Consider the following 26,922-nt stretch of genomic DNA (forward strand, 5'->3'; position numbering starts at 1 on the left):
GATCCCAAACTTGTCAGGTTTACTTGCAATATACTGCAGGAAACCCGTCACCCCGTCGTTCTGTGGTCCATTGTGGCACCACTGATCAACGACCACTGAACGACGGGGTGACGGGTTGCATTGTTATGTGGTCACACCCCCGTCGTTGATCAGTGGTCCATTGTGGCACCATTCAGAGCACTGGTACAATAGTACCAGCAAGATATGGGAAGACATTGCAAATGTACTTGGATTTTAGGTTGCAAGCCACCCAAAACTTGATCCCAAACTTGTCAGGTTTACTTGCAATATACTGCAGGAAACCCGTCACCCCGTCGTTCTGTGGTCCATTGTGGCACCACTGATCAACGACCACTGAACGACGGGGTGACGGGTTGCATTGTTATGTGGTCACACCCCCGTCGTTGATCAGTGGTCCATTGTGGCACCATTCAGAGCACTGGTACAATAGTACCAGCAAGATATGGGAAGACATTGCAAATGTACTTGGATTTTAGGTTGCAAGCCACCCAAAACTTGATCCCAAACTTGTCAGGTTTACTTGCAATATACTGCAGGAAACCCGTCACCCCGTCGTTCTGTGGTCCATTGTGGCACCACTGATCAACGACCACTGAACGACGGGGTGACGGGTTGCATTGTTATGTGGTCACACCCCCGTCGTTGATCAGTGGTCCATTGTGGCACCATTCAGAGCACTGGTACAATAGTACCAGCAAGATATGGGAAGACATTGCAAATGTACTTGGATTTTAGGTTGCAAGCCACCCAAAACTTGATCCCAAACTTGTCAGGTTTACTTGCAATATACTGCAGGAAACCCGTCACCCCGTCGTTCTGTGGTCCATTGTGGCACCACTGATCAACGACCACTGAACGACGGGGGTGTGACCCCGCTGATCAGTGTGACCTGACCCCACTGATCAATTGTGATCAAGGGTATATATATGATACAATCTCACTGCACTTAGCCTAACCCTTCATTGCCCTGAAGAATCCTGTGGTGTACGGACCTCCTCTCCAAGGAAAGAAAATGCAGAGAAGACTCACCACCCAGCAGGCGTTGGAAATGATCCTGGCGGAAGTCGACCCTTGTGACTCGGATGGAGAAGACCTAGAAGTTCAGCCGGATTCGGACTCAGAGCTGTCTGATCAGTCTTCCGGTTAGTTTCATTTCATGTTATTTCCTTTTTCATTTCAAGCAAGGAAGTGGATGTAGTTAGTAAGTAAGATATTTCAGACATTATTCTGACACAGAGGAGGAGATACTGGAATTATAATTAGTATCTATGCATGCATTTGTGATTTTGTTTGACCTTCCCATTGCTCACAATTTGAATTTGTTCACACTGCAGATGAGGAGACTGCTTCTCCACCGAAAAAGAGAGCTTGTTTGGGGACTGAGACAGCGAAAGATGGCACAGTGTGGCGTGAAGAACATGTGGGGACCCGTCTCCCTTTCACCCCTATAGAACCGTACGCTGCAGATGGAGAGCCAACGGCTAAGGCCAGGAGAAGTATCTTGAGTCGCCTTCAGAGCTTCCTGTGTTTCATCACTCTTGACATGCTTCGTAGCATTCAAGAATGGACTATTCAACATGCACAGCAAACGGAGCATGTTTGTTGGTTCATGGACCTCCCTGAACTAATGGCATTTATTGCTATTGTCATCTTGCGGGGGGTTTACAGGGTTCCATCTGTAAATGACTGCTGGTCAGCAAACCTGGGAAACCCACAGATAATTGGAACTATGGCACGAAACCGCTTCCAAGACATCATGCAACACCTACGCTTTGATGACAAGTCCACCCGCTGTGATCGAGCAAAGACTGATAAGTTCGCAGCAATTTCCAGTGTGTGGGGATCATTTGTCACCAACTGCATCACGTGCTACAACCCTGGTCTACATATCACCGTTGATGAACAGCTTTTCCCATCAAAAACTCGGTGCAGTTTCCTGCAGTATATTGCCAGTAAACCGGACAAGTTTGGGATCAAGTTTTGGGTGGCTTGCGACCTAAAATCCAAGTACATTTGCAATGTCTTCCCATATCTTGGCAAGGACCCCAATCGTCCCACTGGGGAGAGACTTTCCGAAAATGTAGTTATGAGGCTGATGGAACCATTCCTGGACAAGGGCAGAAATGTTACCACTGACAATTTTTTCACATCGCTTTCACTTGCGCAAAAACTTCTTAGACGGAAAACCACCATCCTCGGCACAGTCAACAAGATTCGCAGGGAAATTCCTCAATCCACTAGACAGACAGATCGCAATGAATTCACCACTCAGGTATGTTGCAGGTCTTTTGTGGTTCTATGTTTATGTGTTTCATTGTGTGTAAAAGGGCTATGGAATTAACAATTTATCTTATTTCTTAGGTGTTTTCAACCTCTGCTGCCACGCTGACGGCGTATGCGGCCAAACGGAAGAAGACAGTATATATTCTTAGCAGCATGCACAGCGTGGTTCAGACCGAAAACACTACCAAAAGGAAGCCAAACACTGTCACCCTTTACAACAAGACAAAGTGTGGCGTGGATGTGATGGACCAGATGGTTCGGGAGTACACTGTCCGCAAAGGAACACGGCGCTGGCCAGTTGCCGTGTTTTATAACATGATTGACATGGCAGCACTGAATGCACATGTGCTGTATCAAGAATGCACCGGGACGAAGGAAAGACGGGTGGACTTCCTGGTAGCCCTTGCAACCGAATTGGCTCACTCTCATGTAGCTGCGAAGAAGGAAAGAAAAGAACAGTTGCTTCGGACACAACCCTCCACACCGAGCCCTGGAAAAAGGGCCACGTGTCAGGTCAAACACAGATGCAAAAAAAATCAGGCCACTGTGCGATGTGTTCACTGCTACAGGTACACATGTGGTAAATGCAGGCGACAGATACCGTGGCAGTGCCAGGATTGTGAGTGATTGCTGAAAATGTTGTAATGTACTCACTCAATTTTTGTTATTATTTGTAAACATGTGTACAAACGGTTGGTTTTTTTTCTATTTTCATCAATAAATGTCAGCAACAAAGGACCTACATGTGTGTTGAGTTCTCCCTAAGATGGCATACTGAAACACTCCAAGTGTTTGCAAGTAAACCTGACAAGTTTGGGATCAAGTTTTGGGTGGCTTGCAACCTAAAATCCAAGTACATTTGCAATGTCTTCCCATATCTTGCTGGTACTATTGTACCAGTGCTCTGAATGGTGCCACAATGGACCACTGATCAACGACGGGGGTGTGACCACATAACAATGCAACCCGTCACCCCGTCGTTCAGTGGTCGTTGATCAGTGGTGCCACAATGGACCACAGAACGACGGGGTGACGGGTTTCCTGCAGTATATTGCAAGTAAACCTGACAAGTTTGGGATCAAGTTTTGGGTGGCTTGCAACCTAAAATCCAAGTACATTTGCAATGTCTTCCCATATCTTGCTGGTACTATTGTACCAGTGCTCTGAATGGTGCCACAATGGACCACTGATCAACGACCACTGAACGACGGGGTGATGGGTTGCAGTGTTGCACTCACTTTTTATTATTATTAGTACATATGTGTACAAATGGTTGGTTTTTTGTACTGTAAGCAATGGGAAGGTCAAACAAAATCACAAATGCATGCATAGATACTAATTATAATTCCAGTATCTCCTCCTCTGTGTCAGAATAATGTCTGAAATATCTTACTTACTAACTACATCCACTTCCTTGCTTGAAATGAAAAAGGAAATAACATGAAATGAAACTACTGTTTTTATCAATAAATGTCAGCAACAAAGGACCTAGACTCATGTGTGTTGATTTCTCCACACTCACTGCGGATGAGGAGACTGCTTCTCCACCGAAAAAGAGAGCTTGTTTGGGGACTGAGACACTCATCTGCAGTGTGAACAAATTCAAATTGTGAGCAATGGGAAGGTCAAACAAAATCACAAATGCATGCATAGATACTAATTATAATTCCAGTATCTCCTCCTCTGTGTCAGAATAATGTCTGAAATATCTTACTTACTAACTACATCCACTTCCTTGCTTGAAATGAAAAAGGAAATAACATGAAATGAAACTACTGTTTTTATCAATAAATGTCAGCAACAAAGGACCTAGACTCATGTGTGTTGATTTCTCCCCCAATCCCCTCCCTCCAGAATTCCTAGGTAACGACCCAATATACATATGAATGACTAGCCAATTTAGCTTCCACTTCCAGCATTTGACTGCTCTCCGGCTTTTAAAGGTAGAAACGCAAAATGATGACTCCGCGGGGGTCTAAGGTACTACCCCGAAATGACTGCTCTCCGGGGGTGTAAGTGTTTTAAACGTTTATTTTGTGACCCAGAAAGAATAATAAGAGTAACATTAAAACTAACCAGCTGCCGCCATTGTTGGAAACTGCGCTGGGCCGCGCTATGAATTCTGGGACACAGCTGCTTCTTCTTCTTCTTCGGGGTTTAACGGTAGCTGACATCCTTGTACATGCAATGCTGCCATCTTCTGTTTCAGTCCGTTATTACACTCTTAAATCCTGCCACTTATTCCTGCGTCTTTTGTGATCTTACAAAGCTTCAAACGACGCGTCGACTATTAAATCAGTCATCGACGATTTTGATAGTCGACGTAATCGTGACTAGTCGACAAATCGTGGCAGCCCTAGTTCAGACTGATAACACTACCAAAAGGAAGCCAAACACTGTCACCCTTTACAACAAAACAAAGTGTGGCGTGGATGTGATGGACCAGATGGTTCGGGAGTACACTGTCCGCAGAGGAACACGGCGCTGGCCAGTTGCCGTGTTCCTGAAAACACCTAAGAAATAAGATAAATTGTTATTTCCATAGCCCTTTTACACACAATGAAACACATAAACATAGAACCACAAAAGACCTGCAACATACCTGAGTGGTGAATTCATTGCGATCTGTCTGTCTAGTGGATTGAGGAATTTTCCTGCGAATCTTGTTGACTGTGCCGAGGATGGTGGTTTTCAGTCTAAGAAGTTTTTGCGCAAGTGAAAGCGATGTGAAAAAATTGTCCGTGGTAACATTTCTGCCCTTGTCTAGGAATGGTTCCATCAGCCTCATTACTACATTTTCAGAAAGTCTCTCCCCAGTGGGACGATTGGGGTCCTTGCCAAGATATGGGAAGACATTGCAAATGTACTTGGATTTTAGGTCGCAAGCCACCCAAAACTTGATCCCAAACTTGTCAGGTTTACTTGCAATATACTGCAGGAAACAGCACCGAGTCTTTGATGGGAAAAGCTGTTCATCAACGGTGATATGTAGACCAGGGTTGTAGCACGTGATGCAGTTGGTGACAAATGATCCCCACACACTGGAAATTGCAGCGAACTTATCAGTCTTTGCTCGATTTGCTCCATTGTGGCATCAATCAGACCACTGGTATAATGTTGAAAATGTTGAAATGTACTCACTCACTTTTTATTATTATTTGTAAATATGTGTACAAATGGTTGATTTTTTGTACTGTTTTTATCAATAAATCTCAGCAACAAAGGACATACACCCATGTGTGTTGATTTCTCCCTAAGATGGCAAACTGAAACACTCCAAGTTGGTGACTTTTGGAGATTTATTTCCCTGGATGATTGAGAATGCATCAAGACGAACACAAAAGGAAGTTCACAGCTTTTAGCAGCTCCCCCACCCCCTCAATCACACACCCCCACTCCCCTCCCTCCAGAATTCCCAGGTAACAACCTAATTTACATATGAATGACTAGCCAATTTAGCTTCCACTTCGCTGAAGTTAAAGCTTAGCTAAAAGCCATTTGGCTGCTCTCCGGGTTTTAAAGGTAGAAAAGCCAAATGGCAGTCCGTGGGGATTTAAGTGTTAAATCTGAGGCTATTTTCCATTTTAAAAACACTGTAAAAACGTCAGGGTTTGAGCTGTCACTTTAGAAAGCATCATGTCAAAAAATGCATTTAGACTTCAGACAAAGAATTATTGATCATTACAGGAGGAGATGGATAAAGTTATCACGGCAATGTCAACTGTCCTCATCGATACCTGGCCAAGCTTTCCCAAATATCACTTTTGGGCTCAGAGAATATTGTAGCAGAATAAACTGACAGACCACCAAAGCAGTTGCAGGCAATGAATTTTCCCACATGAGAAACTGGGACTAATATGGAGTGCAGCACCAAAAGAGGCCTGTGGCATGAACATCAGCACAGAAACTGTGCACCGGGAGCTTCTTGGCATGGGTTTCCATGGCTGAGCAGCACCTGCAGGGGTCGCACATAGGCAGCCTGTTACGTTTGTGCATATTGTGCAGATTAAAGATAATATCTGTGCAGTAATTTTTGTTATGTTTACTGGTAAAATGACCACGCAGAAAGCTGAAGTGAGATGCCTTTGTTCTGTCACTACAGACATTACAGAGGGCGACAGAAGGGTGCCTCCAAAAGGTCATTAGATTTATTGTCACTTTTGAACTCTGCAGCCTCACAGTTAGTATGTTATGATCAGACAATTTCGCTCACGGAAGGGTTTTAGGAAATTATAAGAAAAACAGCCATTAGATAGCCTTAAGTCAGCATTTTGCTAATCAAGAACAGTTAAGCAGGAGAAAGAAGCCTTATATATACCTATATATATTGGGCAGGGATAGCTCAGTAGGTAAAGTGGTCACCCCATGATCGGAAGGTCGGCGGTTCGAATCCACTTAACGGCTACCCTGAGGTACCCCTGAGCAAGGTACCGTCCCTACACACTGCTCCCCGGGCGCCTGCTTAGTGGGCTGCCCACTGCTTCACTGAGTGAATGGGTCAAATGCAGAGAAAAACAAGTAATTTCCCCATAGGGATCAATAAAGTATCCATTATTATTATTATTATATCCATTGTTGATGAGCAGCAAAACATGACTCTGAGAGCACAGCAGTCCCTCATGTCAGCCAACAGTGCTAAGGAAAAATATCTAATCCTGTCCATTCTAGTCACTACCGTCTTCAAATTTGTCACCTCCAGCTCCACCTCCTGTCTTTTTGTCAGCGCTACTATCTACAAACCATACATCAAAGCAGATCTCACTACCATCTTGTAACACTTGAACATGTGAAGAGCAAGGATAGCAAATATAACTCATATTGGACATTGAAGATGAAGCTGCCAAGCAGGAGGAAAAGCGGAAGACCAAAGATAAGGCCCATGGATGTAGTGATGGACGACATGCAGAGGGTTGGTGTGACAGAAAAGGATGCAAGAGACGGTGTGAGATGGCGGAAGATGATTCGCTGTGGCGACCTCTAAAGGGAGCAGCTGACAGAAGAAGTCTGCAATGTCCATGGCCTCCACATCCACGTACAACCTCTAGCTGATTGGTTTGTAGCGTACATGAGATGCAGGCCATTTGACACACACACACAAAAAATACATAAAAGCTCCGGTCTTTGCAGCCTTATGTTGAAACATTAAAAATGTGGAGGAAGCCATGCATGAAAACATTTGTGTCTGCTCTACATCACAGCAGATCTGCTACTATAGCAACATAAACTAATCTGTCAGTGTTGCTTTTCAGCCTCAAATGTTATAAATTAAATGGTTTCATGGTCTCTAAATTAAAACTAATGTTAGTTAATTGTGTTGCTTGTCAATTGTACTGGAAAAAACATAAAACACACACAGACACACACACAATGTGGGCCATTATCTCAAAAACACAGCCCGCTATGACTCACAGCTTCACCACTGGCACACACGTGGGGGAGGAAAGATAAGTCTAACCTACAAAGAAGAGTGGCCATACTTATAAAACATTGATCAGGCCACCACTTCAGACTGGACAGATCATTTCTTCTCTCTCCACTTCTACAACCAGTCGCTGCGTATAACTATCTTCTCTTCCACACCACTTGTCTTTAGCTGCAGATGGTAAATGGAACGGGTGAATCTGTTGACCTACATTAGCAATGTCTATATTACCACAGCAATTCTAGCCTGTTTAGAGCATAGTCATATATATATATATATATATATATATATATATATATATATATTTTTTTTTTTTTTTTTTTTTTTTTTTTTTTTTTTAAATCAAAGGAGAAATATGCCAATGGCAGTAGGGCTAAACAGAAAAAGAAACACTGGGATAAGCTTAGGTCCTTAAGCTTAAGTCCTTAAAGAGCGCTTTAAAATTATATTTACTCTGGTATAACTGAAGATTTTTCCAATATTTATGAAAGAAATGTAACTTTTACTGTGCTTGGAAGCAGCCAAAATGGTGCTTGTTTCACATCCCCCGAGTGCGTGGTCTTAAAGTTCTGAAATTCTTTCTCAGTTGTTTCAAACGAAGTCCATGCATGATGTGTGGGAAAGAAAACAAGGAAGATATTCTGCATCTCCTAAATTTCTCTGGAGAGTGATATTTCTATAAAAAGATGAAAAGAAAAAACTTACAATCCTACATGGAGTCAGCGGCTTCACCTCTGAGAGTGAAGGTATCACACGTTGGAAGGCTTTTTCTACTTTTTCCAAGCAGGACACGTGTTTTGTAAAACTGTGCAGAAACAATTTGCATTTTTGGTGGTATCTATTAAGCTGCTTGAAACATTTGAAGACACCTGACTCTACAAACAAAGTTTGTAGGCTTGTGCCCCTTTGTAGCACTAGCCAAATGCTAAAGTTCCCCCGCCCACAGCTTCATTGACATTTGCACCCTTGACAGTGAGAAGGAAGGAAACAAAGGATGTCCGTTGAGTGTGAAGGTGGACTGTCAGGTGACATTACTCTCTGATATGTTAAGTGAGTATCTCCGTGGCGTCAGGTGAAGGCAATGCCAGGCTGTAGCACGTGAGAAATGAACTTATTATTTTTACATTAAACTGCCTGTCAGACTGAATTCAGTCCTGGAACAGTTATGGATTCCTTCCCATTTTAATTCCTGAGCATGAGCCAAGAAAAGCACTAACACTGAGAAACACCTGCACAGCAAATTCAAAAGTGTTAAATGTTTTGGTGTTAATAGTCTTCTTGCAAAAGTAGAGTTAATTTTACTCTAAGCAGAGTCACATTCTTTTAATGTAACTCTGAGGTGTAAAATGATAGTAGTTAAAATCGAGTGTTAAAAATGAGTGTTTCTCTGTCAAATCTGGAGGTGTTACAATGGAAACATTAACTCTTGACCTCTTAACTCTGAACTCCTACAGGGGCTATGACACCAACAGAGTAAATTCACAGACTCCGCCCCCAGCACGGCTCCAATCGAAGCTGAAGTGAAGCCGTTTCAGAACATTTTGCTCTACATATTTGAGTTGTTTGCCATGCTTGGTAAGTCATTTTTTCAAAGATTGTTTCAATTATTATTATGAGCTTTTACTTCTGTGGCTCTTTGGAGTTGAGACAAAGCTGTGTGAAAGGCATTAGCCATGTTGCTCGCTGATAGCATAATATTCTGTTTTAGCTAGCTGAAAGGTATTGTTTGCGGGCAAATACCACAGCCTTGAAAAACAGCTTGCATGTGAATTTTCAGTCAAACTTTTGGTCAAATACACCTAAAACAATGTGCAGAATGTGAAATGTTGGTATAATGGTGCTACTTGAAGCCTGAAAACGATCGCCCATAAAAAATAAAAAATAAAAACGAGCAAACAGCAGTAGCAGACGTCCTGACTGGATTCTACGTTAGCATAGATCCCTCCAGAGTTTTGTGCACACGGTTTAGGTAAAAATGAAAAAGGTTGAGGTTTTACATTTAGTTCAGTATTACCTGTTGCCTGTGTCCTTGTCTTTTGGGAAAATACTTTACACAAGTAATGGCTCAAAGAGGATTCCTTTTTTTTACTGTGCTGCAATTGTTTACTGGATTATTTGTGCCATTAATTAGTGTCAACTAATTTTTATTCAATCTCCACACAGGATATGCTTGTGAAGATGGAATATGGGGGAGAGCAGAAGTGCGTTGAAGTTCCACAAAGGGATGAATGAAGGACATGCATATTGTATTGAAGAAATAAGTGATGAGAATGCTGTTATTTGCATTTACCATGTCAGACCTTTTGATAAACAAAATTCTAATGAAAGTGAGAACATGTATACTGTTACATCTTTCAGAAAATGTTTTGAAATTGAGGTGCACAGTTCAGAATAAATGTTTTTCAAAAACCATTGCATCTTTTTAGTAAATGTTTATTTCCAAAAGAAATTTCTAGAAGTTCAGAACAGTAAAATTCCCGCTTTTTAGAATGAATTAGAAGATAACTCTTACGTAGTTAAACTAAAATACTCTTTGAGAGTTAATATATAAACTCTTAACACCAAGTGTTAAATTATCAACTCCAGACAGATTTGGTGTTTAACACTAAATCAGAGTTAATGTACCAACTCCAAAAAGAGTTAAATTAACACTTTCTGGTGTGGACCCATATAGACACTTTAATAGTGTTGAAATCAAATCCGACAGTGTTAATTTGGACATGCTGGATTTGCTGTGTGCAACTCAAATTCTTTGTCTCCTGAATTTTCTGCTAATGCACTTTCACTTCCACATGCACTAGTACAGGATGCCCTCACAACAAAGAGGCCAGAGTTCAAACCCTGAAAGGACCTGCATGCAAATGGTGACAGGGCCATGCTGCCGGTTTGTGTAGTGGAGCAGACAAAGTAAATCATGTTCCAGAAAACCAAACAAATGCTGACCGACATGACAGAGACAATCATTTCAGTTTGATCTATTATGTCCCGTGATGAATAATTAAACACTAAACCCACTCTGAAAGACTAAACTAATGCAGCGCGGGGCAAATCCTTGACCGCTACGTGATTATAAAAATAATAAAAATCGATACAGAGATATTCAGTGAACTCGGGTTCAGTAGTTCAACAGCTAAAACAAACGTTTGAGGATTAACTAAATCTGTTCTCGAGCTAGAGTCTCGAGAGCAAACAGAGTAACTCTTTGTATTCTGGAGGGTAAAACTGTAATAAAAACAACAATGCAGCAGCAAAACGACTCTGCAAAAGTTGACCATTTTGACTACATCTGACTTTTGCCTAGTGTCCTGAATACAGCAGTTCTTGACTACATGTAATGCTAAATATAGCTTGCCTTTCCGCTCCACCAAACAGCCTCTGAGCTAATGTGGGCCCCCAGGCAGTGGTGGGTCGGGGTGTGACATGAGTCCAGCGGAGATGTTCTCATCAGCGGATCTCAGCAGCGCAGTGTTTGAGGCTCAGCCACAGACTCATACCAGTCCACATGACTTCACACGCTGATGCTTACTGATAACGGGCCGGGATTAGTGCCGCTGTGTGTCGATATGTGAGAGCGCACAGAAATATGTGCCTGTGTCTGTTCTCAGGCCTAAGACCCATGGAAAAGGTACAGATATGCACGCACCATATAACCAGTGTTATATCCAGTAGTGTCGCCATGCAGCTTCACAGCTGAGTACTGACGGTTCCCTTAGGTGGCCGAGGTCCACCTAAGAGATACCGAGATGAATCAAATGGGTCACAAGATACTAACCAAAAGCAGGAATGAGATGTTTGAAATGACTTTGCATCTCGCTTTGTTATAGTTTGCAAGTTTTAAAGGATCAGAAGCAAAAAATAAAAGGCTAAATGCAGATTACATTTAGTACATGGCTTTGTCTTAACACGCAAGAAATTCAAAATGATGCTATAAAGCTCTTATTTTGGGTTGATGGCATCCCTTAGCTGCTCTAAACCTCTCCTAATGGTACTCGGGGTGAAAGGCAAAACCTTCTATAGTTCCTTGGTTGCTCTTGATCTATTTTCCACAGCTTTAATCATTGTATCCTAGGAGGCAGAAGTCAGAGCAGATAATACTGTCACAGCCTGTGACAATCAGATGTGCAAGTCAAGTGAGACTGGGTGTGGTCTGAATCTCAGAGCTCACATAGCTAAACCAAGCTTATCTTCCCTCCATCTCTGTTTTGGTTTCCTTCTTTCTTTTTTCTACAAATGTCTCACTCATTTCCATCTTAATAATTAGTTTAAATGTTTAAGGTATCATTTAAATAAACGGTTCTGCTCTGCAGCCTCTCTTTACATCAGACTAACAACATGCACAGAGATGTTTTGCATAAGCAGGATAGTAAATGACAAAAAAAAATACAAATTTCTTGTTACATAGTTCAACATAAGGACTATAAAACTCCACATACATGCTTCAAACACACATATTGACACACATCTTCTCCAATAATGGTCAAATAAATTGCAGGGATATATTTTACCCATTGAACTGTGGCTTACAAACACTGGGCTCCAAAGCGCAGTTGTAAAGTTACACCACTAAAAACTGTATGCATGCTATTGTCCCTGGAATTTGCATGCATTCAGTTAGTGATTCAGAAAATATGTAAATGCTACTGATAAGCCTAAATCAACATAACCTTTTTTTTCCTCAGCATGCTTCTGTTGATCATGCAGCATTAAGCTCTTGTTTTATTTACAGCAAACAGTGTGGCATTTTATTGCTACGCTGAGGTTTTCATGTTCTTTATACATCTGTGCAACCTTTTCCTCTGACAATATCTCAAACTGAAGTGCTCATTTGATCTATGTTTGTGCGGAAAAAGATGTGTCAAATGCCCCTTTCTATCTGAGAGTGCATACAGCGTGATGCAGAAAGCCTGGGTTAACAAAGAAACCACCTTTGTGATATCTGTGTGAGTGGGGTTTGGAGTTTTGTCAAGCCAGCAATTGCAAAGAAAACCTGGCTATTTGGGGGATCATGCCACAGCAGCAATGTCCATTTTTATATTCAGTCCACTAAAATGCTCACTGGACAGAGATTATTTTGAAACAGTGTTTAAAGGATGTGGAGGGTAGTGAATTTATTATTTCTTTCCATAGCTGCCAAAATGTAAGAAATGAAGTGCCACTTCAATTAACAAAGCATCGCTTTTTCCAGTAGTTTGTGATGCTACAGGCTGGATGCCACAGAGGCATTTAAAGGGCAGCCAGAGACAGTGTTTAAAACAAGTTCAAGGCCAGCACTTACAGACTAAACCTGCCCACAGCCCGTGATAAACATCAGCAAGTGACTTTTGTCATCTCTGAGTTAGAAATGAGTAGACCGCAACAGCTGATCGGTGGACCTCGTGATTCATTGTCATTCAGAAATGATGTTGCTCATGAAAATGAGAAGCAATACCTCCAAGCTTTCAGAGTCATTTCCTACTATTCAGCACACAAATGCTCTCTCTCTCACACACACACTAACTCACTTCAGGAGGATTGACTGGAGATAGCTGAGAAAGTAACAGCCATCATTACCTTGTCTACTTGTAAACCACAAGGGCCAGAGTAATCATCACCCTTAAACACAACGTTTCCTATTACTGACTGAACACACACACCCACACACACACACACACACAAATACACATGATCTGTTTCTGCAGATGGATAAATTACAGAGAGAGAAATGCACAGTGGCACAGTCGTCCAGGGCAGATGAAATGAAGAGGCTTAGCTAGAAGGATAATAGAACAACAGGGAGGAAAGAAAGCCAAATAATTCATAATGCATTGTAGCGTGCTGAATAACTGCACAATCAGTAATACTGCCTTTTCTCCTGGAACATTACAAAAGAGCAGAGACAGCAGACCTACGTGAAGGACCTACTTTCCGTGGTTTCACTGTATATGCTGCTACATGTGGCATGCGACCACACGGGCAACAAAAACAACTGGCTAATCCTCCCAAACGAACTCGGGCATAATCACTTTATCACTACGTGATCTCTTTGTTATCTAGTTAGAAATCTGGCCTTAACTGTTGCCCTCAGAGGGGTGGACCATTTTGTTTGCTCTGTTGCAGTGAAACAAAGATGTGCAACCCATTTATATTTCAGCGGCGTACGACTTTCTCCTCCGCTTCTTCCTGCGTCTCACGGTCGACTTAAGGAGTGGTCTTTCTAAACACACCGGGAGTTCAAATGAAGCCTGCGGCTTGCTCACATAGTGCCGCTCTGGCAGGGTTGTGAATGTGTTATAACCACAACCATGCGAGGATGTTGGAGCTCCTCCAAAATAAAAGTCCTGCAAGCAGGCGCACAACAAACCAATGTGCAATTTGTCTCTCCGTAGATTAACACACAGCAACATCTCACCCAGCTACAAACTGAAAAAAAAAACCTCAACCCAAATGCACGTGGTTGGAGGCTAGCTGCTTCCTTGTGCACATTGTGAAATTTTGACCAACACCAATATTTAAAATAACAATCTGACTGATCGCCGAAGCTGGTACTGATATTTTAGTTCTCTTTGATTATTCTGTGTCAGGAAAACAAATAGATGATGATTAAAAGAAACCACTGATTAAAGCCTTTGAACGCTTCATCACACTCACGTCTTTAAACATTTAGCTACTGCCAAAGGTAAATGTCATGTTATTTGCCAATATGCCAATATGGCTGATGCTGACTGTAAGACAGACAGAGAGAGAGGGACAGAGTGTGTTAGCATGCTATTGCTGTACGCTTCAGAGTGGATCTCTTTTTTTTTTAAATATCAGCTAAGACTGCATCCCTCTTTTGTTGCCATTTCCTGCAGTTTCATGCCCAGGCATCAAAGAGAGCACAGCTGCGTCACTGGATGAATGCTTTAATCTATTCAGCTAGTGCATCTGTGTTCTCTGTCTTACACTACGTCATTAGCCGCCCGCCTTAAAGGACGTGCTTGTGTGTCTGTGTGTGTATCTGCCCAGTAAAGTGAATAAGCATGCAAGTACATATACATGCAAACAATATGTGATCTCAAATGTCTATGTATACTTTCATGCAGTATTCACTAGCAGTATACCTACTGACAAACCCACAGATACACACACATATACAAAATAGATTTCTCTTTAACTACCGCCTTTTTTATGCCCGAAGTTGCGTTGTTTCCCAGCTGAAGGCCGTGTTAAGACATCCCATCTCTGATGCTAATCTGTGTGATGGTCAAGTTTCCAAGCAGTGCTAAATTTAGGTCCAGATTGCTGCTTTTGACTGGTGAAGGGTTGGAAACAACATTCTTTACAGTCAAAGGAGTTCAGAATTTAAACAACAAAAAGCAAAAGATCCCCACAAGCCACTGTATCGTCTAACCACAATACCAGTACTGATACTTCTTTAACACAGTACATTAAACATGTCTGTTTGTGTTTTCAATTGCACAATCTGACCAAACTGACTCTGGGAATGGAATGGAGTCAATTTTTATAGAGCCACAAACCAAATGCTAGGATAGATTGGACTGTCTTACCTAATATAAATCATTGTCAATTGAGCATGCCCAATCAGAGCGTAATCTATTCTGTATAATTATCTTAACAACAGGATGCTATTCGTCTTCTGTAACGCTGACTGAATGGATTTTACTTGTTTGGTCAGAACAAATGGGATTCTGAGCAGCTGTTTGTCAATAGGAGATGTATGTTATGTCACCATCCAGATCTAGCAATGGCTTTGACCAACTATGGTTTGAAGTTGAACATTAACAATCGTTAATCCTTCTGACCCATTCCTAAATCCAATCGTTGAAACACCCAGTCAAGCAAACACCCGGTCAAGCAAACACCTGGTCAAGCACATCCACTGTGTAGTGTGAGTTTCCCAACTGCTATCAGAGTTTAGGCTAACACTGGCCTTGCTGCTCTTTGCACAGCAGTCCACCAAACTCGGTATCTGAGATATCGTTGGGTTTGCCAAACCCATCTGGTGCTCCTCTTAATGAAAGTCTCTTTCCTTGGATGCTAGAATTAAAAGCATCCACAATAAATCAATAACCAAGTAAATTAATGAAGGAATACAAAACCACCTAAGAGAATATAAATATATTTACTCATTTATCTTTTTATTGTTTAATCCAGTGTCTACGGGGGCCCTGAGAGTTCAAATGCACCGCAACTTAAGAAAACACCAGTAAACAGAAAATCGCAGGAAAAGCACACAAAACACAGAGAAACTGTTTTTAAGGGAGACATAATAGGACAGAACAGAGACACATTTAATTTTCAAGCAATTATTTCATCATTCAGGCAAAAGACACGACGGAGAAAAAGATGTATGGTAAGGTGCGTTTTAATCGTGTGATCCATGTAACACTGTAGATACATGCTTGCTATTAGCCTTTTACTGTTAGCTTGTTAGCTTGTTACCTTGACGGTATTAGAGTTGGATTTTTGGTGAGCTTTGTGGGTTTGTTTTCCCTGTTTCAATTACATTGTATATTCAGCTTCCATTGTGTTTTCTGTGCTTTTGTAGCATTTCTCTATTAACTAGTGTTTCTTAAGCTGCAATGCATTTCAACCTTTCGTTTCAGCCCTTCCTACTAACTCTTTTCTACTGCAACACAAGGACAGTGCCGTTTCTTTCCATCACCCTGTACGTGACATCATCTGGCTTTAGCTTCAGCCTTTGAACACAACATGTATCTGTTGCCATTACATTCATTAACTGTAATACAAACTGGTTTGATTGAATTGGTTCAAGCGCACAACGGTCAAATCGAGCCACTTTTACACATCGTCTAATAATTATGTCCCAGATGGTGGATACAGTATGCTATGATGTAAGCCTCGCTGCGATAGAAGCCTGCATCTTCAACCTCTCCGTTTCTTTTGAAGTCCCCCCATGGGGGTGTGGGAGCTGGGCGATGGTAATGAATCAAGCTGAGCCATAATGAATGTCCTTATTCAAGTCTGCTTTGATGAAATTCCACCTGACTGATCTCAAATCACAGAACAAAACAGCGAGAGCTTGCTCGCAACTGTTATGAAAGCTATACTGACTGGCAACTTGATGGAGAGCACTGAGCGACTCCAAGGATCCCTTCAGGATACTTTTTCTGTTTCTTCCCTTCACGTCTTCCTTTTCCCTTCCTTCCTTATTCCTCTGTGATCACTGAGTAGGATGAAATCAGATGAGTGTGTCTACAGTTGCACTACCATTTCAAAGTCAAAGATCCGTCACAATACACCCAGAGGAGAGACATAACTCGCTGTTTCGTTCCTAAACCGGTGCTACAAATATGCAGAAAAAACTTGGGAGCTCCATGTAATAACTTAGCTGCCTATCTGTCTATATTGAAACATCATAAACTATGACAACCATCAAACAACAACATCATAAATTTCAGCCAAGTGATGGTTCTCATAGTCTTTGTCGCTGTGCTGCGTTTGGCCAAGGAACTGAGCAAAAGGCCTGTTTTACACTTCAAATGAAACGAGGTGCTACGGCACAGTCAACATGCTTTGTAGAAGTCTGGGACGCATCTGCAAGCCCCCAGTATTCCAGATAGCTTGAAAAGACTGCCAGGAGTAACAAAAGAAGTAAGTAATTATAGAGAGATCTCAAAGACAAAGCATGCAAATGATTGCCAACGGCATTTAAGAGTGGATAAGACCAACTGCTGCTGCCACCACTGCTGCTGCTGCTGCAGGTTGTTTTTGTGATGGTTTGCTTTGCTACCTTCAGTTTTTAATTGGGCTTGTAACAATGTAGTGAAACTGGATTTGAAACTGCAGCGTAACTCCCAGTACGAAGCCGTTTGTCGCTTCGATTTGCCTGTAAAGGCTGAAAATGCAATTTCAGATTAATTTGATTTTGATGATTTCTGGAACAAAGTCCTTAGAAGAAGTGTTTTAGCATCATGAGGTGCTTATTTGCTCTGTTGATCAGAGCAAGATCACAAATACATCGAGACTGTTGCTGGTGACCTAAAAATACGACGAATATATGCTACCATACAACTAGAGCTGGGCGATATGAGATTTTTTCATATCACGATATGTTTTTTTCATTTCAGGCGATAACGATATCTATCACGATATAAGCCAAATAACTATATTTGTAAGATTTAAATGTGCCGTTGCTCACAAGTAAAATGTGAAATAATCAGCAGCTTGTTTTTATTTAAATATTTATTTCCCATAATAAGTTCAACAGGGTAGATGTACTTAAGGAACATGAGACTTTTTCAGATAAATAAAGGCAAATATTGCAAACTACACAAAAGGCAGCCGCTAAAGCGTTTAAGTTTCAAAATAGAACAAACGAAACAGACTAAATTGTCAATTCCACTTAGAAACAAAATATTAATTCTAAAAATAAATCTTAGTTTGTTTTACAGAAGAACAGACAAAACTGACTAACTTTTGTCAATATCAAATAAACTGAGAACTAAAAGGAAATTCTCAATCTCTCCTTGTTGTATAGCTGAGCTTTTCAAACAGTTTTAACAGTTACTTTAGTCTGACAAAAGCCGAATGACGAATTAGCGCTTCCAGTCAGAGACTGAGGCTACGTCCACACGTACACGGGTATTTTTGAAAACGGAGATTTTCCGTTTTCGTTTTAAAAAATAATCCCGTCCACACATAAAGGCAGAAATGAAGGAAAACGCTGCTATGAACATGCCAAAGCAGCAGGTGGCGCTAGATTCCTAACCGTGCCGAAATGTTGGCCAATCAGAAGTCTAGAAGCCTCGGTGGGAAAAAGTAAACAAAGCTGCGGCATAGAAGCAGAACCGAGTCGTAAGTGTGGAGGGACAGTAACTGTGTGTATATGTAAGCATTTAAACACTGCAGAGAGTACAATTAACAGTAACAGTATTGTAGAAATTCATTTCACCGAAACAATAACGCGGCGCACAGTGTGACGCATGCACCAGTTTATTGTATTTCCAGACTTGCTTTCGGCACAATTTACAGTGCACGCTACTCTGTTTTTTGTCAGACTTGAAATAGCCGAAATACCTTCACACTACGGAACTTCTATGGCTCTTCCGTTCGACAATCTCTCCGGCATTGGAACCATCATCTGTTTTCTCTTCGGTCACGCTCGGTTGATTTTTCTAGTCGGCACACTCATTTCCTCCATTACCCGCTGGCTGCTTCCCAAACAAACACACGTGCGGCTTGGCACTTGTGCTGTACGTAACAAGTTACGCGACGTGACGCTGCGGCTGTGATTGGTTTGGCTCTGCGCTACTTAATTTGGATTGGCTGACCTTTTAAAAAAAAAAAAAAAGAGGACAAGAGCGGCGAGGTCTATCGCGATAGCTTAATTTCTCTATCGAGTAAAAGTTATATCGCGATACATATCGTTATCGTTCTATCGCCCAGCTCTACATACAACACCAATGATGAAAAAATCACTTTAAAATGTTGCATGTGAACTATCCCAGAAGGGAAAAGGGCAACAATGGGCTTTTCCTTATTCAATATATATAAAATCAAGTGACAACAGATGAGGAAAATCTTGCCTATTCACGGTCATAAAGCACAGTTTTTAAAAAGTACTTTGGGTGAAGGCAGCAGACAGCAATTGGCTCCTCAAGTCCAGTCATTCTAAACAGGTATCACTTTAACAGTGATTAAACTGACCTCAGGCTTACAGCGCTTCACTGGTACATACCCCCACACACACTCAGACGGAGACAATACTTTTAAACACGCAGTTCTGTAAAAGAGTTAGGCCTCAGCAGCACACTTGAACAATGCAGTATCAACCAATTCGGCCGACAGGAAAGCTGAAGCATGTTAACACAGACACACGCCCGCACACATCCACAGAAATAGTGCAAGTCCCTAAGCCTGGAGGGTGGGCGACAGAGCTCTGTGCTGGGCAGCAGTAGAGGCAGATGCAGCATTCATGCAGCCTGAGGGCATCGCTGGGTATTCAAGCTTCACTTGGCCTCTTCTACAGTGCCCTCTGATGCCTTAACCCCATCACCAACACACACACACACACACACACACACACACACTATCAGCACAATGCCAGTCAGGCCTTTCCAGCTTTGGACAAGAGACAAATTGGGAAAGAAGTAGAACAGGCTCAATGAGCGCAGACAAGTTAGACTGAGAAAACTGTAGAGGATGTAGGTTATGTTTGACTGTCTTCCTTCTACTTGTAATGCTATGTGAGTATCTAGGTTAACTCTTTCTTTGTGTGTCTATGTGTGTACGCATGTATGTGTGTGTGTGGGTTCAGGACAAAGAAATTACACAGCTTTATGAGCGTCAGCACAGTAGTTTAGAGGTGTGGGCGTCAGGGTTAACCCTAAAGCTTGATTTAGACCCGATGTGTAGTTACATTTCTCGGGCAGTGCAAGTCCGGTTAATAAGCAGGCTAATAAGCCTAGACACACCTTCTTATCATGCATGAATACTCAGTGTAGTGCTGTCAAGACCTGTAACAGTACGGTTGATGTTAAGTCCTGGAAAACAAAGAACAAAGTCTCTACTCCTAATACAAGACGTTTGTCAGCTATCAAGCCACCTCAGGCCCCATGCTAGCTAAACTAGCAGCATGTTGCTAGTAGAGCATTAAAAAAATAAAAATAAAATCTCATCTTCATTTAAAGGCTGCAGACCTTCACCTGATTGCATGCTCATATTGTCTAGTTTAAAACCGAAATAATCCCAAATAGTGGATTTTGCATTCATTACCACAACAAGTGAGAATTTACATGTGCAGTTGCCTGGTGGTTAAAATGGTGTTCAAATCCACCATGCCTTTCTTGCCGGGTCATTTCTGTGTGGAGCTTGCCTGTTCTCTCCGTGTCTGTGTGCGTTGTCTCCGGCTACTCCAACTACTACCAATCCAAAGACATGCAGTCAGTGGGGTTAGGTTAACTGATGATCTTAAATTCTCTGTAGCGATTGGTTGTCTGTTTTTCTGTGTTAGCCCTGTGACAGACTGGCGACTGTGCAGGGTGTACCCCGCCAACTGCCCTATGGCAGCTGAGATTGGCTCCACCCACTGCGACCTTGACTTGGGTAAGAGGAAGAGAATGGATGCAAGGACATTCGGTTGCTCATTGGAAAATGTAACATATCACTGACACCCATCATTTCAGCCCTGTGTGCAAAGTGGATGGCTTCATTACATTATAAAGTCATGACAAAAACATCTGTACCATTTATTTTCATTTGTGACATGTAAAGAGACGACACAGTGGAATCACTTAATTCTTTAATCCTTAAAAGGCAACAAACATGAAGCCCACACACACACACACACACACACACACACACACACACACACACACACACACACACACACACACCATCACCTACACATTTTCTTTCTATCGCTCTCAATTGTTCATGGTTATCTCTCCTCTGTCAGGATGTCTCTTAAATACACTCAATCTCGCCTTCTGTCTTCCCACTCTTGCAGACAGACACACATACACCTCATTCTGTTACTGACATACCAGGCCATGCAGAAAACACAAGGGAAGCCTTTTTTTTAATCCTGGGACCAAAACAGCAAAATGCAATAACCTGGGACAAAAGTGCTGACATCTGAAGATGAGTTTGGCATTCAGACAGACTGCTCGGTCGCAGCTGAAATAAACAGAAGCGACAGACCGAAGGGATCCCGCGACCCCTGACAATAAAAGAAAGACAGATACTCCTTCAATAGCTATTTTCACCCACTGCATAGTCACTGGGCCTTCAGCCTCATTTTCCTTTTCCTGATTTTCATTCTTGACTCTTTTTTCATCAAATCCCCTTTTAATTCCAATAATTTACCCATGTGTGTTGTCTTTTTATCCTCACTTCCTGCTTCACAACCACCTCTGGGTCTCTCTACACTAGTCTCACCTTACTTATGGTTACAAGGCCTGTCTTCTTTCGTCCTCTTCCCATCTTTGTTCCTCCATTGTTTCATCTATTCCAGCTTCTATCTCCCGCTCTGTAGTCCTCTCTTCTCTCTCTTCATATCTCGTCTCTATGCAGACCTTGTTTGCCTGCTTCCTGACTCGGCTTCTTGATTAGCAAGATCGACCAGCAGAAGTCTGCCAGACACTTTGTTAAAACAGCCAATGAGTCTTCAAGAGGTTTCCGTATAAATAGAAGGCTGAATCAGACAGTTCAATTACAGATAACACATTCCCACCCTTGAATTTCAAATGCTATTTAGCCACCGACAGAGAAATGGAGATTGTGACCGGTGAAACGTGAGGTCAAGCTTTAAGGAATGAGGAAGCAGCACCAACAACCAACGCACACTTGAGTGTGCATAGCAAAGGGAGTGTGAGATTGTCTTTTTCTGGCAACACTATTCAATCCACCACGCCACTGCACTCTTACATAATTGTGAGTTTGTGTGAAGAACGAAAGCTGCCTCCTCATAGACAGCAAGAGCAGTCTAGTGCACAGCCATAGGGACTAAAATAGTTAGTCATGTGTTCATTATCGCCATCCTCTTTTAAATGCTCACCCTGTATCCAGAAACATTAAACAGAAGAGGACCTTCGAGTGGGTCCGTGCAAGTGTGTGTGGGTGTGTGTGTGAGAGAGACAGAGTATGAGGGGAAGGAGGTTGTGGGATTGTGATAACTTCAAAAGGTTATTATTATTATTACTGAAGGCTGAAGCCATGCTCTGGCATCCCTTAAGCTTTGATCATTATGTAAAGCTGTTGTGCTCAGCGCTGGCACTGAATACATTACAGAGTGGATAACCAGGGAGTGTGCAAGCAAGCATACATGAACCAACACATTGACTCAGCTTCGCAGTGTCTTCCGATCCAAAGCAACACACCCTATTATCTCTAAAAGACGAGCACCCTTAATCTCACATCGACGCGTGATTGGGACAAGGGGGGTGGAAAATTAGATATTTAAAGGTGCACTACAACTATTTCACACATGGAGGTCAGGATGCTCACACAGAGGACAGATCTGTTTTTGGCTTTGGAGTTTTTATCAAGTTCAAGAACATAATGATATCATCAGCATTACTTCAGCTCTACTTTGGAGACAAAGAAATCCTGCAGTAAAATAAAAAACAGAGGGAAAGAAGGATTAAGAAGATGGAATCCTTTTGGATTTAGATCCACGTATGTCAAAATATCTTGGCATCTTGTTGCATCAACTTCTACTATTCATTTGTTAGACCTCACTTGTACCCTGCTGAAATTCTGCACTACTAGAGTGGTAGTGTTTTCTATGTAAATCCTGTGACTCTGAGAAGTGACAGTTCTCAAAGATCAGACAGCGAAGTTAGCGCATAAACTGTGTTCATAATTTTATAAAAAAGAAGAAGCTCAGGCTTGGAATCTCACTGTGCTCGTCAACATCATTTCCAGTGAAAACCTAGATATGGTGGGACTTAAGATGTCAACACTTTACCTAGCAACAGCAAGTGCTTCAGAGAAGCATACCGAAAATGAGGTCAGTGGTGCTTAGAGCACAAAAAAAAAAAGTTTTCTGTGGATCACAGGCTGCATAAAAGATGGATGGAGCAACCATGACATCACCCACTGGGTTTCTGGACTTTACATTTTGAATCGTCAGTACTTTTACAGTTGCCATGTTAGTTTGTTGGAGCTAGAAGTTGGCATATATGGACGAGACGGTGCAGTTGTCGGTGAAGTTATCGGCTAACACTTCCAAACTTAGTTAACAAGCTGCAATAAGTACAGGTGTAATGCATAGAAACAAATATGTGTTAATGAGTGCAAAGTAACTGACTAATAGAATGCTAGAATCATATTTAACTAAACTGAAGGGCAAACTTATTGGACAGGCTGTTAAACATGGCAAACTATATTATGATTCTACTAAACAGTCATCTGAAAGGTACCTAAAGCACCACCCACAAACTCCCTTTAATCTAAGTGATGCCTGGACATAGCTACAATGACATCACCCAATGGTTTGTAAAGTCCCATTTTGAAGCCTCGAGATTAGAGTTTCCACCATCATCATCATCATCTCAGTTTTAAGAAATCTGGTGTAATAAGGAAGTTTGAGTCTGACTCTGAAACCTCATGCACAATGGCTAAAGCCTTGTGAGTGATAACTCATTAGCCAGAGAGCGTTTGGTTTCATAATCCTATTTTTTTACCATAGTATGACCAGGAAAGTGTTTACAGAAGTCAAGGCAAAGTCATTTTCCTGTAGACTTTCACAGGACCAGAAGTTGATTTGCAAACACAGCTATCACACTCTGGTGCACTTTCACATTGGCTTAATTTTTGCAACCTAGGAGCTATGCCCATGTTCATGTCTTTGATTTTGACACGTGCCAATCCAGTTTCCAATTGTTCACTTATAAAATAATTCTCTGAGGACACAGTTGTAGTATCCATATAGGCCAAACTATCTGTATCAAGCTGTAACGTGCGTCTTGATGGTGTAAAGTTGACAATTTTAACATGCGAGTGAGTGGAAATTGACTCTCTTCTGGAGTCAGCCTCAAGTGGTCGCTAGCGGAATTGCAGTTTTTGGCACTTCAGCATCTGCTTCATTCTTCAGCCCTGAAGGTTGCTGCTTGCTGTGGACACAGATCTTGCGATTGATAACCAATGGTTTTACTGTAAACTAATCCCTCTGTACTCACTTGTAACAATACGATTATTACAAGAATATTGTGGCATGGTTTAGTGCTCAGTTTAATCAGCACAGTTTACTACAGAATAACTTCAAGTTATATTTTATGTTAACACAATCTGTTATACAGACGTGAATGTTTTTTCCTTTTGATGGGTGGGTGGGGGGTGGGGCGGGGTGTCTATTACACATTGTAGGGCTAGCCCTAAAAGGTACTCTCCTGCCACTGTAAGTGAATACCAGATGTTTAAGACGTCAACAGATGTAACTATCAAAGCAACATATGCATTGCAAAAGGTTATCTTTGATTCACACGAGCAGCGTGCAAAAGTGTGACCCGTATTGCAAAAAGCATGTTTAAAATAATGTATTTATTCTCATTGCTGAGTTGCTATATGCTGTATCTATGCTAGCACTGTACCTATTAAAGCAGGAAGTCGGGAGCTGTACGTCTACTAAGCAGACTTTGATATCGGCTTTGCAAGTCATGTTTTCATTGCAGTATTTAACAATTTTCTCACACCTCACCTCTAATGCCTTGTACTGCCTCACCTGCAATCTTAAAGTCCAAAACATATTCTGTTATCATACAGAGGCAGGGAAAGCAGGAAATGTGTATTGCAGTAAATATCTGGTATTATGCTGGCATAAAGATCTCAAATGATTAATAAAATAGCTGTGGATTACATTTTTGGTTGAATTATTCCATTAATTGACTAATTGTTTGTGTCCGGCTTGCTTTTATAAGAATAATCAATCTACAAATGATTGGTTGGTCCTATCCTGTTCTATCCTATCATGTTATTTATTGTTAGCTATGTCTATTGGGCTATTAGTCCTTGTATATCCCCTGCCAGAGTAAAATATTCTGCAGACTGCATTCTTCAGCGTATATCCCGTGTTTTGGGATAAAATACAGTCCTCCTGACTGCATTAGAAAACATGTTATTCTTGCCTCTATTAATAGAGTGTCGCTATTAGGGTGATTATGAGCTTAGGAGGGGAACCCTTGCTCAGAGGGCCTAGCCACCACTTTTAATTTTCGTCTACACCATCTAATCCGAGAGCCACACTGAACTTGAAAACAAGCCATCTGTTCCTGCCCTTACCTGGCCTACATTGGCCGGAGCACACTCAAACTCTAGCTGCAAGAAGGAAAACACGGGCAGTGCAATAAAACTGTCTTGCACTGTCATCATCACTGTCACACTCCGGAGTAGATGTGCCGTAGTGCTACAATAAAAGCGACGCTGTCGTGGTAATAATAATACTGATAATAATACTAATAAAGAAATATAGCAGCACGAGAGCCTACTAGGCTAAACTCGCCAATGAGCACCATACACGCACACTGTGAGCCCCCAGATCCATTACGATTCCCCCCCCCCCTTCTCTTTCTTCGACCTCCAGCCAGTGATAGCAGTGGTTCTGGTAAGCAACAGTGACATAATTTAAGAAATTAGCATTACACAGGCCCTCAAAATCTATTTGCAACATACAGAGATGTGATGCCCACCCAGTTCAATACCAAGGACAGCGGTCGACGCTCGAGAGAGCCTGACAGCCATGACAACACATGCACTACAAAATGACAGATTTATTTCTGCACGATGCATCGTAAGCAGCTACGTGAACAAGCCCCGAATGACACTGCTTTGTTTATGAAGCATTAAACCCACGGACAGAGGGCTAGACACACAAAACCCTCGGAGATGCATTTATAGAGAGGCTTTTTGCCCCCCTGCAAGAAGCATCAACAGCCACATTTCTCCCCCTTACCAAATCACACCGTCAAAATGGCTCTATCGAATAAAACGCCCCGCACTTACCTGCTTTTCCCGGGGTGGAAGAGCTCACATGTCCCGTAGCTTATTTTAGCCTGTTAGTGTGGGTATTACCAATGTGGTGGGCACCGTTATGTGTCTGCCAGCGCCATGTTATTATCACTAAAGTGGAGGACTGTGCGGTCCTGTGCGCTACATCCGGGCTGTTGGAGAGAGCGAATAAGCGCAGTTTGTGGTGGCGGAGAGGGCGGAGAGCGCTCTGGATATATGTGGAGCACCTGTGCAACAGAGCAGGGACAACTTTCAGTCACGTAGGTGTGCTGGGAGAGCTACACATCGAGCATATTCAATAAACGTCGGTGTGAAAAACCTCTTTCTTTTTTCCCCCCTCCCTGTCGTCTATTGTTGCTATGGAGAGTACCAGAGCAGTATAGCTGTTTGGACTAGCTTAATGTAATACACAAGAAGCTGAAATAGCTTACAAATACACACGAATAAACTGTTACAATAATTAGCTTAAAATGGTATGGTATATCATACATTTGCTTTTAAATTGTTTATAAGTTGTTGACGTATTCTAAAGTTTAATTATATTTTCAGTAATAACGTTAAATAAAAGTTAAAAGACTGAAACAGCTTAAAGTTGGCTTAATGGTTCTGGCAGCTAGCTTGAAGTAACGGCTAAATCGTTGGAATCACTGACCGGTAGTACTAATGGTGTGAATAGGAAAAACTAGATAAAGCAGGGATACGCCACCTGCAAGCTGACCGAAAGTAATGAGAAAAATGATGGATAA

The 26,922-nt window shown here is 41.9% G+C and overlaps 1 protein-coding gene and 1 long non-coding RNA gene across 2 annotated transcripts in view; one reads left to right on the forward strand and one right to left on the reverse strand.

The window, feature by feature from the left end:
* pak5 (p21 protein (Cdc42/Rac)-activated kinase 5) overlaps window positions 1-26,507 on the reverse strand; it is an 88,490-nt gene extending 61,983 nt beyond the window's left edge. Inside the window, exon 1 of the mRNA XM_085431433.1 lies at window positions 26,171-26,507. The gene's annotated coding sequence lies outside the window, so the exon portion shown is untranslated. The remainder of the gene's footprint in view (window positions 1-26,170) is intronic.
* On the forward strand, window positions 8,897-10,138 carry LOC146691574 (uncharacterized). The gene is made up of 2 exons (XR_014915374.1): window positions 8,897-9,301; window positions 9,890-10,138. It is a non-coding gene; the product is annotated as an uncharacterized LOC146691574 (long non-coding RNA).
* Window positions 26,508-26,922: the final 415 nt, after the last annotated feature.

This window comes from Copadichromis virginalis, linkage group LG15 (assembly GCF_057382275.1).
Source record: "Copadichromis virginalis isolate Kocher_CV1m ecotype Utaka linkage group LG15, C_Virginalis_male_GT1.1, whole genome shotgun sequence".
Taxonomy (NCBI): Eukaryota; Metazoa; Chordata; class Actinopteri; order Cichliformes; family Cichlidae; genus Copadichromis; species Copadichromis virginalis.